Raw genomic sequence first — 20,454 nt, 5'->3', positions numbered from 1 at the left:
GACTGAGGGTGTGGCGACGGGAGGAACAAATCTACAGACAGCGCATCACACTATTCCAGCTGACTGATGCAGAGATACATGAGAGGTACAGGCTAGACCCCGAAACCATCATGGACTTAATCAGGGACCTACACCCACTCCTGGACCATCCAATAAGAAGGGCGCACGCCATACCCCCACATGTGCAGGTGCTCTGCAGCCTACATCTGTTGGCATCCGGCAGTTATCAGGTGGTGATAGCTGCGGTGGGTGGGGTATCCCAGAGTTGCCTGTCACGTTTCTTCATGAAGTTCCTGGATGCCATGATGCAGAGAATGCACCACTACATAAGCTTCCCGAACACACAGGCTGCACTGCAGAAAACAAAAACTGACTTTTATCACATGGCACAGTTCCCCCATGTCATCGGCTGTATTGATGGTACACACATCCCAATCTGTCCTCCAGCTGATACAGAGCACATCTACAGGAACAGGAAGTCCACCCACTCCATCAATGTGCAGGTGATCTGTGATGCAGGGAACATCATCACAGATATAGTTGCAAAGTTTCCGGGGAGCACCCACGACTCTTACATCTTCCAGAATAGTGGGATCTACACACGACTGAGTGCCGGAGAATTCGGAGAGGGATACCTGCTAGGTAAGTAACAGTGACGCCCCTTGAAACCTGCAAATCATAGTGTATAGAGGCTTGTTACTGATGGTTCCCTTTTACTCATCCAGGCGACAGTGCATATGCATGCCGGTCATTCATCCTCACTCCCTACCTACACCCAGCAACCCAGAGTGAGAGACGATACAACGTGGCACACAAAACAACACGCAATGTGGTGGAGCGCACGTTTGGACTACTGAAGAGCAGGTTCCGCTGCCTCCACAAGAGCGGAGGCGCACGCCAGTACAAACCCATCACCTGCTGCAAGATTATTGCCACTTGTGCAATGCTGCACAACCTTGCCACGAAAAAAGGTACAGATGTGGAACTGACATATTTTGAGGACAACGAGGATGAGTCAGGCCAGCCAGAGGGCAACGCAGCTAGAGTGCCAACTGCAATCGATGGGAGAGAGAGACGGGCAGTGATCACATGCAACTATTTCTGAGTAAGTAAGGGGACACAGCGAGTTGTGAGAAGTCCTGACGTAGTTTTAATGTGGCACCACGCCATGAACACATGAACAGGCCAATCTGGCAATATACCATCTATACAAGGAGTATGTCCAGGGTTACGTCACCCAATGGGAAGTGGCTAAGCAGGGCCACATCAATGTTTGCGCATACGCGCTGCAGTGGTGGATTGCACGGCCTGTGCATCCTCACTAGAGCCAACCCCAAGCCGCCTGCTGCTCCTGCGTGCTTCTGGGACGGGGGGTGTGATTCTGCTGCTGGTGTCGATGCTCTCCGCAGCATCCCCTGCAGCAGTTGTCGACGCCTGACTAGTCAATAGCACCCCTAGTGCACTTGTCACCTGCACCATCCCCCGAGACAGGTCGCTGCAGCACTGTGTTAGGCCCTCCTGCATCGTCACAGAGCGCCGGCACAGCAGAGAAGTCGCAGTTGCCAGACGGTTGAGTGCCCTGCTGGTGGTGTCCCGTCTCTGGCGTTCCTGGCGCCGTGCTTCGATGTCAGCATCTAATTTGCTACACAACTGCTGGATTGACTGGGACATGTCCCGAATGCCCGCAGCCATGCCGCTAATGTTAGTGTCCATGTTGACTAATGTCGTCTTCATCACCCGCATGTGCCTCTGGACTGACATGACTGCCTTTGATTGCAGGCGCTGTTGCTTCAACATTTGGCCCTCGAGCCCCAAGAAGACACCATGGCCGTCAGTGGGTGCTGGTGGACTCTGGACACGCGACCTGCGGCGCCCTCTTGCTTCCGTCTGTGCTGCCTGTGAGGTGTGGGGCACAGTGGCATGGCTCCCTTCCTGGGGCCCGGTGCGGTCTTCTGGGCCCATGCTGTCGTCTGACGAGGTGTCTAAGGCTCGTAGCCTGGCTGCTGGACGCCTCCTCATTCTCACACCTGCAAGCGGAGATGTGGCCGGTGAATCGAACATGAGTGGCGATGCTGGCTCTGGTGGTGGTGATGCTGGCTCTCGGTGAGGTGATGCTGGCTCTGTGTGCGGCGAGGCTGGCTGTGTTGGTGGTGCGGCTGCCAGTGGGCCTGCTCCCTGGTCTGCACTTGTGCTGGCTAGAGGTGATTTATGTGGCCGGTGTGCCGTCTCTCCTGCAGCATGCCCTGTCCTGCATGGTGTCACATCTGTGGACAGAAATACAACATTGGCTCAGTGTCCCCGAAGGGCTGCATTGCAAGCGTCACAATAAATCATTTCACATTCCAATATGTCCCCTGTCTCCTTGTGCCTCGAGTGCGTGACATGCCTTGTTGCCCTGTAACATTTACGTCATGGTTAGTGTTGCCCTGACTACATCTCCCGGAATGCATTGCCTGTCTGCACTGACACGTGTGGACTGCAGTGTGATTCTCGTTTCACAATGGGGGATGTGGGATAGGGGTAGGGGGGGCAACATTGCTGTGCTTTCGTCTTACCTTGGTGTGTTGCGGCTCTGGCAGAGCTGTCGGCGTCCCCAAGACCCACGACGCTCTCTTGCTCGATTGTGGCCGCCACCAGCTCCTCCAGTTCGGTGAGGGCAGGTGCCCTGTTGGTTCCACCTCCGGTCTGGCTGGCCTCCTTCTGGATGTCGCCCATCTTCCTCTTGGTTACAATCCTGAGGTCATACCAGCGCTTTTTGAGGACCTCAATGTCCCTGTGGGTCACTCCCACAGCATTGACCTGCGCCTGGATGGCCAGCCATATGTTGCGCTTTTCAGCCTCAGGCACTTGCAGGGATTGCCTTCCAAACAGCTTCTGGTGCTGCTTCACCACCTCCTCCACCAGCACCTGGAGTTCCTTGGGGCTAAATTTCAGCTTCCTCCTCCTTTCCCCTCCGTCTTTCTGTGTTCTCTGGCTGGACATGCTGTTCGTTTACCCGCTCGCACATGCAACGGCTCCCTGCCTCTCCTCTGCACTCCAAGCCTCTCCAGGGTCGGCTGATTATGTACACCTGCCTGGGTGCGGCCACTTCGGCTAATGATGTACACCTGCCTGGGTGTGGGCACTTCCTGGTTGGGTGGCCTGTCGTTGCACTGGATTGGCTGTTTCGTCAAGTCATGTGATTTGATTTACCGAATCCGTACATACCGATTCGGTATTTACCGATTCGGTAAATACCACCTCGGTATTTACCGATTCGGTGAATTCCGATTCGTATTTACCGACTGTTACCGAATCGGTAACTGTTACCGAATTTTTACCTACATATAACTTACCGATTCTAATTTATCGATTCGGTACGGCTCGGTATTTACGAACCGGTAAAATTTATTTACCTACATGAGGCCCTTAGTGTATTATCACTACGTGATGTATAATTCTGCCACCCCTCAAAGTGTGTAGGTGAGGGAATCCGAGGTGTGTTCAAGTCCATGATCTTGGCTAATGCAAGACAGGAAGTTTGTTGCACAGTATTGTTCAGGAAGATAATTTGCTTGGGTATGAGGCATGCTCTGAAAAAAGGCCTCAGTTCCCTGAACTTGCCAATCTTTATTCCCCCAGGCAGATATTGTGTCTATATTGTCCCTTCAAAAGTCAGAACCTTGTAAAGACAGCTGGGAAATAAAGGAAGCAGAGTATATCTGTTTCGAGTTGGTGAGCATATTTTTCTTTGCAGGTGTAGGTGCAACCGTATAATAATATGAGGTTGGGTCTGAAGTGTTAAACCAAGAAAAATAAGCAAACATTTGTGCAAACGTATGTGAACTACTTTTCGGTGGTGTTGGGCAATGTTCCCATTGATGGTAAGTAAAAACATTACGTGGAATGCTTGTCTTGTGCAAGAAATTATGACCATAGTGTTGGTAACAATATATGGTGTCAAAATCTGATGTTTCATCATACAATTCATTTTTTGAAATGCAGCACTTTGTTCTAAATCAGATAAAGTGCTCTTTATAGTTTAAAAGTCCCAATCATCAGAGAATGTACTGGAGGTGATGATATCATTTAAAGACATTTTTTTTAAAACTATTCCTTCAGGAACCTCAACTGCTGTAATGTTCACAGAGGACAGGTCTCTTCTTTCAGGATGAGATGACGTATGAGGTTTCAGAACCAAGTTCACAAGTTGTACTGCAGAGCGTTCTTGGAGATAATGTCCATTCAGAAGCAGGAAAAAGACAGTCACTACCCCTATCCAGAGGACTAGGAACAGTAGACCAATTGCAATCCAGAGTTGTAGCCAGGGAGAAAAAAAGTAAGTCTTTTTCAACCAAAGGTAGATGTTGTATACTTTTCCTTTTTGGGAAACAGAACCTGGTGTTGACTCAGGTTCACTCCGATCCAGACAGAAGGTATCAAAATCGATAAAGTAGCCAGATACTGTGCGATCTATCTTTGGTAGCTCGGCATGTTTTGTTGAAGTGGTAGTTGATTCATTTTTAGACATATTCACATAGATGTCAGTATTCGGCCAAATTAAGATCAGTGTTGCATTTGCATTTTGTTGTTGTTCAATTTCGACTGGTACGAGTTCCATTCCATTGTTGGTAACTCCGTTACTTGGTAGAGTAGAATCTTCAAACATTATTAGTCTGTCTGTCTGAACGTCCTGTATAGTAGCAAGAGGAGCTCGGCTGCTACCCAGGAGCCCACGCGGCCTGCTATTCAGCATCGGCCACATAGTGTGATTTGATCAGATCAATGGAGACAAACTTCTTTTTTTTTTTGCCGGAAAGAGGCGAAAGAAGTACTGTTCTTGTTCCTTCAACAGCCAGGACAGGTAGGATGGCTCAAATTCTTTTTTGTCCACAATCGTTTCTCTGACCAGATCCCCAATATTTGGGACCCAGTCAGGTCTTGCCGGAACTGCTTTAACTTCCCCAGTGGTGCTGTGTTTTACTTGGACGTTGTTTTGTAGTGCCTGGAGTTAATTGAGTTCCAGTAAAACAGCCAAACAATCATTGATGTCAAATGCCTTTTCATCACCCACTGTGCTGCCACCATCGAGGTTAGGTACCCACATCCTTGTCCTAAACAGGACTTCGTAAGGAGTATATCCTCCCAAGAAACTTCTTGGCATGTTATTAAGGGCCTTCTGGACCCCATATAGGTGATTGACCCAACTGCCACCCGAGCCTAGTACCCTTGCTGTTAAGGATTGCTTTAAGTCCCGGTTTTTCCTTTCCACAATCGAATTTAACCTCTGGATGATACGGAGAGGAGTACCTAAATGCCACTCCCAAACTTCCCATGGGTTCCTTGTAAGCCAGAGAGCTAAACGCGGGGCCACAGTCAGAATGTAATGTGCAAATTGCGTATGTTCCTATGAAGACTCACAAATCCTTTATAACAGTTTTGGCGTCAGCTGAGCGCTGAGGCCAAACCCACAGGAATCTAGAGCATAAATCCTCTGCCACCAAGATGTACTTGTAAGCCCCATCAGATTGTAAGGGGCTGCAGTGGTCCAAATAGACACATGCGAGTTGTCTGTCTGAAATCAATAGTGGTGTTTGTGGTGGACCATTCATCTGCTGACAGATGTTGCATTTAAGGACGAAGCCCTTGGCCTGCTTGGTAAGACCTGGCCTCCAATAACGTTGTTTAAACAATGAAACTGTCGCAGTAATACCTGCGTGTGCTGAACCTAGACCCTCGTGTGCAGCTAGTATTAAATCTAATCTGCGATCCATGTTTGGTATAAATCTATTCCCCACTCCTGGAATCTGAGCATACAGAATATTTTGTGCATCTAACTTGTCGGAGTACTTGAGTGGAAAACCTTTTGCAAGGCTGTGCTGTTTTTGCGTGAAGCAATTACATCTACCATTATCTGTACTGTCTACGCTCGAGCGAGAACGAGTGATTGCCGCTACGGCAGCAGTTCTCATTGTCGCCTTGGCGGCTTCTTCAGTCAATGAATTCCCTTCAATGTGCACGCCAACACGTTGATGACTCAGCATATGAATCACATGAGCCGGCAGCAAGCCTTTTTTCTGCTCTGCCACTTGTTCCCAATGTAATTTATATTTTGTTGTGCAACCTTCTGAATCTTTAAATCTATTCTGGCCCCAGTATTGAAGATATTCATGATATGATTGGACACAGTACAAGGAATCACACACAATAAGTGTGGGGAATTCTCAATCCGTATTTTTTAGTCCCAGTACCAGGGCTTTTAGTTCTGCCAGTTGAGCCGTTCAATCTTCTATAGACTGCGTCTGCATATTGCTAAGACGAAACTTACCGTCCCGCATACGACCCTTTACAATCGCACATGCTGCGCTGTATTGCTGTTTACTTCCTACTGTTGGCTGAGCAGAACCATCAGTATAAATTATATATTCCTACTAATCTAGAGTCATTATTTAATTCGGGAGAGGATATTCTTTTTCGTACTGCAGAAATACTTGTGTTTTTAATGTAGTATCAAATTTACAGTCGACATCTGTTGCAGTAAGAGAATTAGCCCATTGTATCCATCATGGATGCAGTGCTTTAGCGTTAGGAACGCTTGCTTTAGTAACAGCCTCTAAGGTTGGTACTGGAGTCACGACAATTATTTGTTTCCCCTGAGCCAGTGCTCTTTCTCTCACTACAGCGGCCTGTACTGCTGTTAAAATGTTTTCAGTGGATGTAAAGCGCATCTCAGCGTTTGTGTACAAATGAAATTTGTATGCAATGGGTACGGTTAGGCCTTCATTGAAGGTAAGGTAAGTGTACCCGGATCGACCCGCGATTACACAGATCATCAAATTCATAGGGTTTACACGTGTGTGTAAGTTTTTGGAAGCTATCATGTCAGCTTGTAGGGAACAAAGTATCTCTGTGTGTTCCTGCGTCCAATGTTGAACTGAAAAATCAGGTCTAATTAAGTCATAGAAAGGTTTGACTCTTTCTGCATAATCCAAAATGTATGTTCTGACAAAATTTAGGAATCCTAAAATAGAGGTTGAAGCAGCCCACACTTTTATAAAATGTTTGCTGCAAAGCTTTTCCCTTCACTTGAAAGCTCATATCCCAAAAATAGGACACTGAGTTGGGCAATTTTTTATTTCTTAAAGTAAAATTTGTAGCCCTCTGAGGTTATCCCCAAAATTATGTTGTTCACCCTGGCCAAATGATCCAATAATTAATCGTCCGTCAGATAAATATCATCTACATAGGACAATGCCTCCTCATCAAATTTTGAAGTAACTCTGATACTCTTGTTGAGAACAACCCCGGGCTATTCTTATACCCTAGAGGCAGTCTACAAAATTTACCCTGAGAGCCTAGGGCTGAGAATGCGGTCAAATGTCTGTTCTCAAGCACTATGTTCTGGCAGAAGAATCCATTTGAGATATCAAGTGTTGTTTTGTATTTTTTCAACACAATGTTATTCATTTATGTCGCACTATGTGCATTTTGTACTGCAAATATTTTTGTGCATGTGTTCAAATGTCTGTGGTCTAAAACTAGGCAATATGATTTATCAGGTTTCATTATGGAAAACAAAGGTTTATTCATGGTAGAGGTGCAATTTTCTATTACACCCTGGTATTCAAGTTGATCTAAGATTTCCCTCACTTGTTTTTGCGTCATGTTTTATTGTGTACTGTCTCTGTGGACATGGCATATTTTTTACTGGGATTTCATGGTGAGGTGACTCGGCATCCCACCCTACATGATTGTGGTATAATGCAGGAGCTAATGCTACTGCCCACTCCTGCGTGTATGAATGTTTCAGTGATTCTGGAACGCGGTTGGAGAAGGCTGGTTAAATTACCGTTTCTCCTTTGGGCAGTCCATAACAAACTCAGGCAGCCAATCTTTTTTTGCTAAAAGAATATCGTATCCAGAGGACAGGTTCTCCCAAAAGAGATGTTTAACTTTACTCGGTATGTCCCCCTTCATATGGAGTGTTATTCCATATAACTGATGTGGGACAGTTACCCTGGTATCCGGTGTCTCCACCGTGATACATTCATTCAACACCCCTGTCACCAGAAATTTCATCAGGTTCGGGCGAGGTATTGTTACTTTTGCTGTGCTTTCTAGAATCATCAGAGCCCATTCCCCATTAGATGTTGAGTCCTCAATAGCCTGGGCATTTCATATTTTAAGGCCTGCTACTTTCTTCTTTTGAAATCAAGGTTTTGCTTTTGGTTTATCTTCTTTTTTGATATTATAGTCTGAAGTGCAATGTGTGTCTCTTGGCTTTGCTTGCTCTTCTGATCTGTGTTCTGACCGTCCTTCCCTCTCGGAGTTTCTTGGTGAACCCTGAAAGGAACAAGAGGAATGTGTATCAGTATCCTGATACCTGTTAGGTTTTTTAATGTTATCATGGTTCCCAAGGTTATACCTCCTTTCGGAAGGCTCCTGTTGAAGAGACCCACCCCTTGATTGTGATGCATTTTGCTAATTTTTCTGCTGTTTATTATCCCATTTCTTTTTAAAAGGATCTGGTGTTTGCTTAGTGTTATCCTTTTCAGGATTTCTAATTACTTGTGGTTTCATAGGTCTAGCTCCCAAATTATCTCTACCTAACTCGGTGTATGTATCTTCAATAATTTTTGGTAAATCCCGCTCCTGTTGTGCAGAAGTGCATTTCCTCAGGCGTTGGCATATGGTTACTGCTGCTGCCTCTCCTTTTATGTTTGCTAACATAATTGTAGATACGTGGGAAAAAATCCTATTAATTTCATGCCTAAGTTTAGAGCAGGCTCTGCTCCATACTCATTCTCTATTTGCCTTAATAATTCTGGTAAAAGACATGCTCTCCATGCCACTGGAATCAAGCTATCCTGGCTGAAGAGGGGTGAAACCCCGAAACCGGTCCTAGGATGCTTGCTTCCTGTCCAGGGAGGACCTGGCTTGGCAGTTCGGGTTGGACTGTTCCCATGAGGCACAGGGTCAAGACTGATTTGCATATGGCTGGGTTCAAACTGGAATGGCATGGTGAGCAAAAAAACGATGGATTTAGGCCCAGATCTCTGTACTGGGGTGAATGTATGACATTGTTCTGCATTCTGTCCAGCAACTGTTGTTTTTGCATTTGTCACCCCGAGTGGGACGGGTATGCTCAGAAATGAGTCCTGTGCTCTCCATGCCACTGGAATCAAGCTATCCTGGCTGAAGAGGGGTGAAACCCAGAAATCGGTCCTAGGATGCTTGGTTCCTGTCCAGGAAGGACCTGGCTTGGCAGTTCGGGCTGGACTGTTCCGATGAGGCACAGGGTCAAGACTGATTTGCATATGGCTGGATTCAAACTGGAATGGCATGGTGAGCAAAAAAACGATGGATTTAGGCCCAGATCTCTGTACTGGGGTGAATGTATGACATTGTTCTGCATTCTGTCCAGCAACTGTTGTTTTTGCATTAATAATTCTGGTATCACTGCTATTGCAGGGGTGCCATGAGTCCTGGTGTAGATGGCAGTGAAAACTGTACCCCAAGTGGTACAATCCTTTTAGGGGAGATATTGTCAGTATTCTGTGTTTTTCTTGTGGGCCTGATTGCGGAAACACTGCCTCTAACTGTGCTATTTTCTGTGCTATCCAGAAAGGCATTTGCTCACATTTAGTGGGCATTCTTCCCATAACTGCATTGAGTGTTTGTGGGGTGATTTTAGTTGCGGTCCCTTGTAGTTGACCTACTGGAGTAACCCTTGTGGGTTGTAGTGTACGTGTTCTCATAATGACCTGTCAGATTTCTGTAAAGTTTTATTATTTCTTTATGAAGTCTGCTATTTGCAATGTATCATCTTCAGGATGCGGTGTGTAAGCAGCCAGGACTGGCCAAGTCGTTCCGTCTCTGCTGAGCGGACCGAGTCTTACTTTGTCCGTGGTGTGTGGGAGGCCGCCTTAAAACCAATTTATATGTTCCTGGTACGTTAACAGGACCTCAATGTCCTTGTATGCATTGTATTCTTCTGGTATTCTTCTGGTATTTTATCTGGAGTATAAGAATGAAATGTATGTGTGCGTGCATCTGCAGGTGGAAATTTAATCCATGAATAGAACACCTCCGTCCTGTATGCTTTGTGTGTCTCACTCATGAAGGTTAAAAGACAGAAAGTCCCTATATCATAATGTATGAGAGGAAGAATACCTCTCTCTGGGCCAAATATTTTGTACGAATGATAAATAATTCTGAAGGTTTTTTTCTCCTCAGTAAGTGCCTTTATCTCAAAAAACTTTTCTCTAACGCTGCAGCAGCAGTACATGCCAATACAGCGGGCGAGGCAGAGCAGGAAGGTGCTATAAACATTTCAGAAAATGTTAGGAATGCACTTTCTTTAAAATTAGCAGATTTTGAAGTCCCAACATTAGGTGGGACTGTTACCTTCATGATTGAAAATTAAACAAGGAAGGGAGATACCCCTATGTTCTACACAGGGACGGGGTATATTAATAGACTAAAAGACAGAAAATACCTATATCATAATGTATGAGAGGAAGAATACCTCTCTGGGCCAAATATTTTGTACGAATGATAAATAATTCTAAAGGTATTTTTCTCCTCAGTAAGTGCCTTTATCTCAAAAAACTTTTATCTAACTATTGTCTACAATGACACAGTACAGCATACAGTTTCACAGAGATACTATTCAATTCAATCACAAATATATTAAAAAAGCAGTTCATTACAGAAAAAGCAATATCATATTACATATTCAGTCATATATCATTTGTGGCCTTCCTCCCACTATAGGTTACAATCTAATCGTATAAAAAACCTTAAAAACATTTAAAAAGTCGACGCAGCGTTTCGGAGTTAGTTCAATATTTTCACCTTCTTCAGGACAGAAAGTTTTCATAAAATCTAACATAAAAAATATGTTAGGTTTCTAACCTAGCATGTACTGTATACCCTAAAAGACATTATACACTGTGGTTTTTATTTTACACTCACATTTCTTACTTACTGGCACTAATATTTAATACATCAATAAACTCTTGGCCCTCACTGTTACTATAGTATTTCTTTCATTATGTTACAGTTCAAGTTTCCTTATGCTTAAAATCTTGATCATTAAGAAACAGCGTTTTTTTAAACCTTAGGACAGACACATAGCCTACATATATTACTCATTGCATACAATTGGTTTCCCAAAATGAAAAGAGAAAAAAAGCGCTACATATTAGCATATTCATTTTTACAACATTTCTAAAGTTTCTGTTCCCAATGCTTTTTTCGTACCTTGATTATGAGATGGATTATGTTTATTCAATTACATAATCTGTGGAGGTAAAATATCTCACCACCGTTAGGGCCTCACTGAAGGAGCCTCTAAATAAAAAAAGAACATTCAATATATTTCTTTATTCTCATAGGTACAAGTAATCCATATGTTAATTATATATCCACCACCTACGTTTGGGAAGATTCATGTACCTATAAATGTGTGGATCCTTTTCTTATATCTGTTAGAGCCACCGTATTAAATTTTAAGGTGGAGGGTTTTATTGATGTAGTTTCCTTTATATAAGAAATTCTAAGAAGAAATAACAGTTTGTGGATCAATTACAATTTTGGCAAGCAGAATAAATTTTAAACATGTAATATATACTAGAAGCAGGCTTACCTATTTGTATGAAATAACTGTCAAAGCAGGCATTATGATTTTAGCCACGTTAACTGTTGATTTTAGAGAGCCTAATCAGATTATATTCTGATTATGGTGCAAGGTTTAAATCTGAAAAACAATAAAATAATTTTTTATACACCTCTTACTGGGCTACTCAACAATGCATGTAAACGCCTCTACTATCTTTATAATATAGTCTGAAAAATACACGGTATTGTTGTGTTTTATAGATGTTACTCAATACATTTGTATATTTTGTGGCATTTATATACATATTCCCATTAGCCGATAGTTGTCACATCCTGACCGTCACGCATTTTTATTGGCCTTTAACATCTTATCGGGGATATCTTTGTTAAGAAGACTCCGAGCGTTACTATACTAAATTAAAATTAAATTAAAACATGGCCAACCGTTAGTTTCTAACTCAGGATAATCTGTGGGCAAGTGCAACAGTGAACCACAGCATCTTAAATACAACCGTTGTCACAGCTAATAAAAGAAACAGTGTATACATATTTTGCTCGCATCTTCTAAACTTCAATTTATATTCTACTCGATCTAAATTCGAGTAACGTAACGGCTCGCTTAATTAAACGTACCTGTATAATTAACGGATATCTGGGATGTAGTCTATGAATGGCTTCCGGGTACCTGTCCTTTTATACAGATCCTGTCACCTTTGCATGATGTCGTATAAGCAATCAATTACATTTCTTATTTAAATGGGTTCCTATTTACATCAACGTTTTTTTTAAAATAAAGTTTTTTTTATACAAAAACCATCATCAGTTACAGAGAATCACTGAATATTAAAGAATAAAAAATATAACATTCCATTGCGATTTCTCCTGCTATGTGTCTATGGCGGCCATCTTGTAGTGTCCGGAAACACGTACCCGTGTGTTAAATAAGCATTTTTGTTTAGATGGAATCACCATCACCTCGTTTTAAAAAAAACGTTTTGCACAGGGTTACAAAAAAACACAACAACAAACTAGCCACTATATGTTGTTAGTTAGTACGGTAATTATATGTTATGTTCTTATTTGTGCCTACCAATGTTACATATCATACATAATGCCTGCTTTGACAGTTATTTCATACAAATAGGTAAACCTGCTTCTAGTATATATTACATGTTTAAAATGCATTTTGCTTGCCAAAGTTGTAATTGATCCACAAACTGTTATTTCTTCTATAGAATTTCTTATGGAAAGGAATGTACATCAATAAAACCCTCCACCTTAAAATATAATATGGTGGCTCTAACCGATATAAGAAAAGGATCCACACATTTATAGGTACATGAATCTTCCCAAACTTAGGTGGTGGATATATAATTAACATATGGATTACTTGTACCTATGAGAATAAAGAAAATATATTGAATGTTCTTTGTTTGTTTAGAGGCTCCTTCAGTGAGGCCCTAACGGTGGTGAGATATTTTACCTCCACAGATTATGTAATTGAATAAACATAATCCATCTCATAATCAAGGTACGAAAAAAGTATTGGGAACAGAAACTTTAGAAATGTAGTAAAAATGAATATGCTAATATGTAGTGCTTTTTTTTTCCTTTTCATTTTGGGAAATCAATTTTATGCAATGAGTAATATATGTAGGCTATGTGTCTGTCCTAAGGTTTACAAAACGCTGTTTCTTAATGATCAAGATTTTAAGCGTAAGGAAACTTGAAGTGTCACATAATGAAAGAAATACTATAGTAACAGTAAGGGCCAAGAGTTTATTGATGTATAAATATTAGTGCCAGTAAGTAAGAAATGTGAGTGTAAAATAAAAACCACAGTGTATAATGTCTTTTAGGGTATACAGTACATGCTAGGTTTCTAAACTAATATTTTTTATGTGTAGATTTTATGAAAACTTTCTGTCCTGAAGAAGGTGAAAATATCGAACTAACACCGAAACACTGCGTCGACTTTTTAAATGTTTTTAAGGTTTTTTATACGATTAGATTGTAACCTATAGTGGGAGGAAGGCCACAAATGATATATGACTGAATATGTAACATGATATTGCTTTTTCTGTAATAAACTGGTTTTTTAAATATATTTGTGATTGAATTGAATAGTATCTCTGTGAAACTGTATGCTGTACTGTGTCATTGTAGACAATAGTTAGATAAAAGTTTTTTGAGATAAAGGCACTTACTGAGGAGAAAAATACCTTTAGAATTATTTTTCATTCGTACAAAATATTTGGCCCAGAGAGGTATTCTTCCTCTCATACATTATGATATAGGTATTTTCTGTCTTTTAGTCTATTAATATACCCCGGTCCTGTGTAGAACATAGGGGTATCTCCCTTCCTTGTTTAATTTTCAATCATGAAGGTAACAGTCCCACCTAATGTTGGGACTTCAAAATCTGCTAATTTTAAAGAAAGTGCATTCCTAACATTTTCTGAAATGTTTATAGCACCTTCCTGCTCTGCCTCGCCCGCTGTATTGGCATGTACTGCTGCTGCAGCGTTATCTTCAACAGACATTGTTAAAAATTCTTTCAAGGAAAATAAGATAAGGTTTTATGCACAATGTAGGGAACTATAATCCTTCAAGCTTGAATGTACCTACATCCAATAGATAGGATTTACCGACTCAGCTGTGGCTGATTTTTCACTTCCCACTCCAGACATCTCTGGATATATGTGAGTAGGGGTCTCTGAGAAAGCACAACTGAACTACTCAGATTTGACTGTTAAATAAGAACCAAACCAACGTTGGTGGCGCCATGTCGTGTGGTTCCTACAAATCTATTCAGGATCTGCGAGGTTAGACAACATAAACTAAGGGATGGGTGGCCAGACTGGTTACAGACACCACCAGAGAATATGTTAGTCCTTCTAGCTCACAGCGCCACTACTAGCCCCTCTTACCAACGAGCGAATAGCTTCTGGCATCTATTGAACATGACAACCCTGACCCCTCAGGGATCGTGCAAACAGTACAGTACTTTTCGCTTAGTCACTCATGCTCCCTTTGTCTCAGAGAAATACGCAGAATAAATGCTGGGGACGTTTTTCAATAAGTATTTATTGAACCAGCATCATTCTAGTGTAAAATACATGTGCTCTAACAACCATGAGACAGAAACAAATATGTATGGTTTTAAGCACCAACAGAGTAAAGGAAAGGTAGAATTCTACCATAGTGCTAAAACAATGAATATATGCAGGCATATAGATAAATGACAGTAATAATGAGTACTCCTTCGATGCAACCCTTACTAGATGTACCTAAGGGTACCTAGAATGTATGTAGGTGTATAGACAAGAATCCCCTTAGGATAAAGCCAACCCCATTACTTGATGTGGGAGAGCGAAGGACCCTGTCTTGGTCTCAAGAAGGACACCCTGCGAGGGATGTCAGACCACTGCATACTGGACTGTCTGCGTGCCGGAACCTCAGCGTCTCATGTCAGCATGGGAGTTGTTTTCACCTCTAGTTTGCCCAGTGAAGATGTAGTGCTTATATACCCGAAATGTACCCTCAGGGGTCCTACCTAGAAGTGTACTTTTGGGCATGTCGGGCAAGGATGACTTTAGAGGTAACCCTTATGCAGAGTTATTATCTAGAAAATGGTAATCCTGCTGTGATGCTTAGAATCCTCATGCATAATACATGAGACTAGTTTTTGGAGAAAGCCACACAACAGTCATGTAGCACTTAACTAGCTAATTGGTCAGCACCAGACCCGTTATGACAGGACAGATGTAGGTAAAAGATTGTGTAACTCCCTAGGCCTACATTGGGGTACATTGGGGTTCATAACTATTCATTCTTTTACCCATTCACCCTCGTATCCATCCTTTCACTTCCCCACGCAACCGTTCACCAATCCACTCTTTCACTCATGCTTTCACCCACACATATATCCTTTCACTCATTTGTTCTACCACCCATATATCCTTTCACCCATCCACCCTTTCACCCATCCTTTCACTCACCCATGCATCCTTTCATCCACCCACCATTTCACCAACCCGTGCAGCCACTCACTGATTCTTGATTTAAACCTTCCATCCTTCTTATCCTTTCATATCGAACCATCTTTCTTTGGTTGATTAGGAGCTTTTGTCTTCTGAAATGCAGACAGAAGAGGCGCATAAAAACAACCTACCCACACTGTAGCTGGTAAAGTGGGGGGGATTCATGACTCCCTGTGTGTGTGTGTGTCTGTCTGTCTGTCTGTGTGTGCAAGGCTCTTGCCCTCCTTCTACCAGACTGGTACTTGGTGTCTGTGTGTGTGAAGGGAGCATGTACTTCTGATAACTACTTGGAACGTGGTGAGTGTGTGCAAGGGAGCTTGCACTACTGTTGCACTTCTGGTAACTTGTTTGTGTGCAAGGGAAACATACGGTCCTTATACCCATGTGGTACCTGTTCTGTGTTTGAATGAAACCTGCTAGGCCAATGGTCATGTAGACCCCATTCTCTCTTTGTGCAAAGGAAACTGAATCTTCTGATAACTGTGTGGTATATATTAAATGAGTGTGAGGGAGGCTGGCACTCCTAAATCCCATATATTTCACTTGTCCTGCATGCAAGGAAAGCCTCCACTGCTGATGGTCACGTTTCCTGTTAGGTGTGTGATGCAAGTCGTCACTGCTAATATTCATGTGGTTTCTGCTCTCAATGTGAAAGATATTTGCACTGCTGATGCACATGCTGCATCTGTTCTGTGTGCATTTGAAGCTTGCAGTGCTAAAACCCATGAGGTATTTGTTAGCTGCTCATGCAAGCGGAGCCTTCTGCAATACTCTTCCTTAAATGGCCCCTTCTTTTGATTGTCAGAGGAAATGCTTACTGCTGTAAACCTTATGGTATTTGCTATGAGTGGGTAGGAGCATGCATTGTACTCGTCAGCAGCAGCAGACAGGACTACGGCAACACATTCTATGCTGGTTCCACAAAAAATCTCCTAAAGAAACTACAGAACATCCAGAATGCCTCTGCTAGACTCATCTTGAACATCCCCATCGCTGCCACATCACCGGTCACCTAAGAGACCTCCACTGCCTCCCGATCAACAAACGAATAACCTTCAAGCTCCTAACGCATGCATACTAAGCCCTCCACAACGCCTGACATGCATACCTTAACCGCCGCCTCCCCTTCCACACACCCAGCAGACATCTCCGCTCCACCCAACTGGCTTGGCCACCATCCCACGGATCCGCAACACCACGGCTGGAGGAAGAACCTTCTCCTACCTCACTGCAAAGACCTGGAACTCCCTGCCTCTACATCTCAGACAATCACCGTCTCTGCCTTAATTCAGGAAGGACCTCAAGACCTGGCTCTTCAACTGAACCGCAGATCCACCCCCCCCCCCCCCACCCCTCAATGCCTTGAGACCCTAACGGGTGAGTAGTCACACTTTACAAGAACACTGATTGATTGTGTGTTCTTTGTGCTAGGGACATTGCACTTTTGGCCCTGCATGTGCCCCCTTGCATCCAGCATTCCCCGGCCTTGCACAACAACCTCCCTCCATTCACTCTGTGCTCCCCTGCCTTGCACCTGGTGCTTCTTCTATCTTGCATCCTGTGACACAACCCCAATTCTTCCTGTTATTGCCCCTTTCATCCTCCGCCACACTTGTTCTAAATAGTGCCAATGGGTTTTGCCTTTGTATAACAGAAAGCTGCTTCTTAAGCTCCATTGACATACAGCACATGTATGTACACCAGCAGTGCCAAACAGTTACTTTAGGTTGTGCTGGAATAAGGCAAAGTCAAAGGTTGGGCCAGCCTTGTGAAAGTGCAGGCAGGCTACAAGACCCACGCAGGGCCTGGTGAACAAAGTTCCTTTCCTGGTCACAAACATTGAGATGCGTTGATCTTATCCACACAGTGAAGGCGATGCATCAGTTCTGAAGACAGGTGCCCATATCGAGAGGCATTGAGCGATGTGCTGGATTCTGCCAACCAGTTGAGGGAGCACGTCGGTCTCACCAAGCTGCAGTGGCAGCGATACACTGTCCTATGCATTGATCTTTGGAGGCAAAGAGATGGTTCCAATGCAATGCACGGATTTTACTCCTGTAATGGGGTCGATGCGCCGGTTCTGTTACACACCGACAGGAGATGCATCGAAATCCATGTTGCAAGTATATGGGCCACTTCCAGTGAGCCAGGCACAGGAGCAGGGGTAGAGACTTTGATATCCTTGAGCCTAAAGCAACAGGAGGCAAGTCAACAAGCCCCTGGAGATCACTTGGGGTGAAGGCAGAGTCCAGATCTCCTTCATCTGAGTCAGAGAGCAGCAAGCAGCAGGGCAACACTAGAGAAATGCAGACCTTCCAAGTCTGAAGCCCAAAGATGAGTCCTTTAAGCAGCACAGCAGTCCATCTGAAAGAGGTTCAGTCCTAGATTCAGAAGTGTCTAATAATAGGGGGGCCATAGACCCAGTACTTATACCCAAAAGTGCCTTCGATGTGGGGGTAACTTAAAAGCAGCTCTCTGAAATGCGCAGGGTCCCCTTTCGGCCTAGTCCTGTCTGCCAGGCTATCTATGGCGTGTGAGACCATTCTTTTTAAAAATCTGAAACAATCTCCTACTGTGTGAGTTTGTTTTTGAAAAATAAACTTTTTTAAATAGTTTTCTAGCAGGACATCATGCCTGACTGTCCTGTCCTTCAAATGTTTCATGCATAGACAAGAACTGCAAGACAGCACTTCTTGACAATGTAGAGAGCTGTCCTGAGGGCAAATGCACAATTCTAAATTTTGTGGACAGGGTACCCTCTGGATGTTGTAACTACTGTGCACCACCATCCTCCGGCCTAGAAACTCTAAATCAGGCCCATAGTTTTTCTTACTTCTGTCAGGAGATTGGAAATAAGCCTCTCAATTATACTGCGTTGGTCACAAAAGGGGCCCTATGCAATTGTTTCTATTTTGATAAAAATCACCCTAAATATTGATTGGCTTTATGTAATTGGGTTACAACATTTCCATTTCTGGTTTTTGCTTTTACAAATCATTATTTTCAGAATTGATAATTCCAGAATGCACTGATGTGCTGCAAAACAAGAGGTGTTCTCATAACGTGGAGTCTTTTGGTAATCCTGTATCTGGCCTTTATACATTCCCATAGCTTTGTTAGTAAGATCAAGTATATTACTTTAGAAGAGTGAACAGCTTTAACTAGTCTTGCAAAGGTTCTAATGATCTTTATCATTAGTCACATCTGCAGGTAAATGTAAAGGGTTGGAGCATTTGTGGCACACGAGACAGCACCATAAAGGATCTTCCAAGTCGCTATGTCTTGGCCCATGATGTAATGGAGTGTGCCATGTCTATCAAAATACCTTAGAAACATTGAAACATTTGGGACTTCTAGACCTATAAGTTTGTGCCTGCATCTAAGCCAGTTTTTGTACTAATGGCCTCATGTCGCAAAATCGCACGGTTTGCTACCACAAAAGTATGTACAAAACTCTTTATATGAATGTGACATTTGTTTGGACTAGTAAAAGGTCTTTTGAGATCATTTCTGAATTGTAAATAAAAGTGTTCATGAAAGGAGTTTCCTCCCTCCCCTTACCAAATCAGAAAGGAATTTATTGATAGTGTGTGTCTGCAATTTCTGTTGCAAACCATCCATAGAGTAATGCCTCCCTAGTTGGGGTGGTAACTAATTTGCAAAGGGAATGGGGTCCCTTTCGGATAGGATGTTGGGATGCTCTGGGGGGGGAGATTTCCAATAACTGCCGGACAAACAGTGCTGAATCTCTACTATTTAGACATTGACTGACTAAATAGTGAAGATTGTTTGCTATTTGCACTGCAGCAAGTTGAACAGTGCAGAATCTCTACTACTCAGCCAGCAGATAGGTTAAAATGTAGGTTTTCCTGCTATTAGCCAGACAAATAGTGCAGAATCTCTACTACTTAACCAGCGGCTGAGCATATAATAGGATTTTCTACTATTTGCACAGGCACCCGCTGCACAGTGTAGAATCCCTAACGTTTAACTAGTGGCTGAGTAAATAGTGACATTTTTCTACTTTTTGCATGGCTGCCAACAGAACAGTTCAAAATCTCTACTGTTTAGCCAGAGGCCTGGTAAATAATGAAGTTTTTCTGTTATTTGCACAGCTGCCGGCTGATCAGTGCAGAATCTCTACTACTTAGCCAGCGGCCGGGTAAATAGTGAAGTTTTTCTGCTATTTGCATGGTTGTCGGACAAACAGTGCATAATCTCTATTATTAACCAGCGGCCTGGTATATAGTGAAGTTGCTCTGCTATTTTTAAGGCCACCGGCCCAATAGTTAATAAAGTCAACTATTTAGTCAGCAACCGAGTAAATAGCAGAAAAAATCCCTATTTTCCGATGGCCAGGTACATAGCTGCTACTATAATAATGTATCCGAAAAGGTTTTCAAAGAGCTGGCTGTATGAATTATTTGCTACCCATAAACACGTAGGAAACGATCTGCATTTTGTATTGCGCTGATCTCAATTTCAAGCTTTGTGACTGCTCTGGGGAAAGTATGATATAGCCATTAGTAGTACCTTGTGCAGTTTGTGTTACACAAACTACATCTCACGTTATTCCATAGTGTATTGTCTCATGCATTGTATGCAGTTTTTTACCCCCTCGTATGCTTTTTAGCATACTTTTCAATCCCAGAATATGTTGATGCAAACTGTAAAGCTGATGTGTACTCCAGCCTTGAGACATTTTCTGTGTGATTCAGTCTCTTGCTGTTTTTTGTGTTTTTGTATGTTAGATGTGCCCTTGTGTACATTTTTTACGGAAGTGACAGTGGATTTTGTGCAATACATGTCA

Source organism: Triturus cristatus, chromosome 6, assembly GCF_964204655.1.
Source record: "Triturus cristatus chromosome 6, aTriCri1.1, whole genome shotgun sequence".
Taxonomy (NCBI): domain Eukaryota; kingdom Metazoa; phylum Chordata; class Amphibia; order Caudata; family Salamandridae; genus Triturus; species Triturus cristatus.
The sequence above is the reverse complement of the archived record's forward strand: the minus strand, read 5'-3'. Positions refer to the sequence as shown.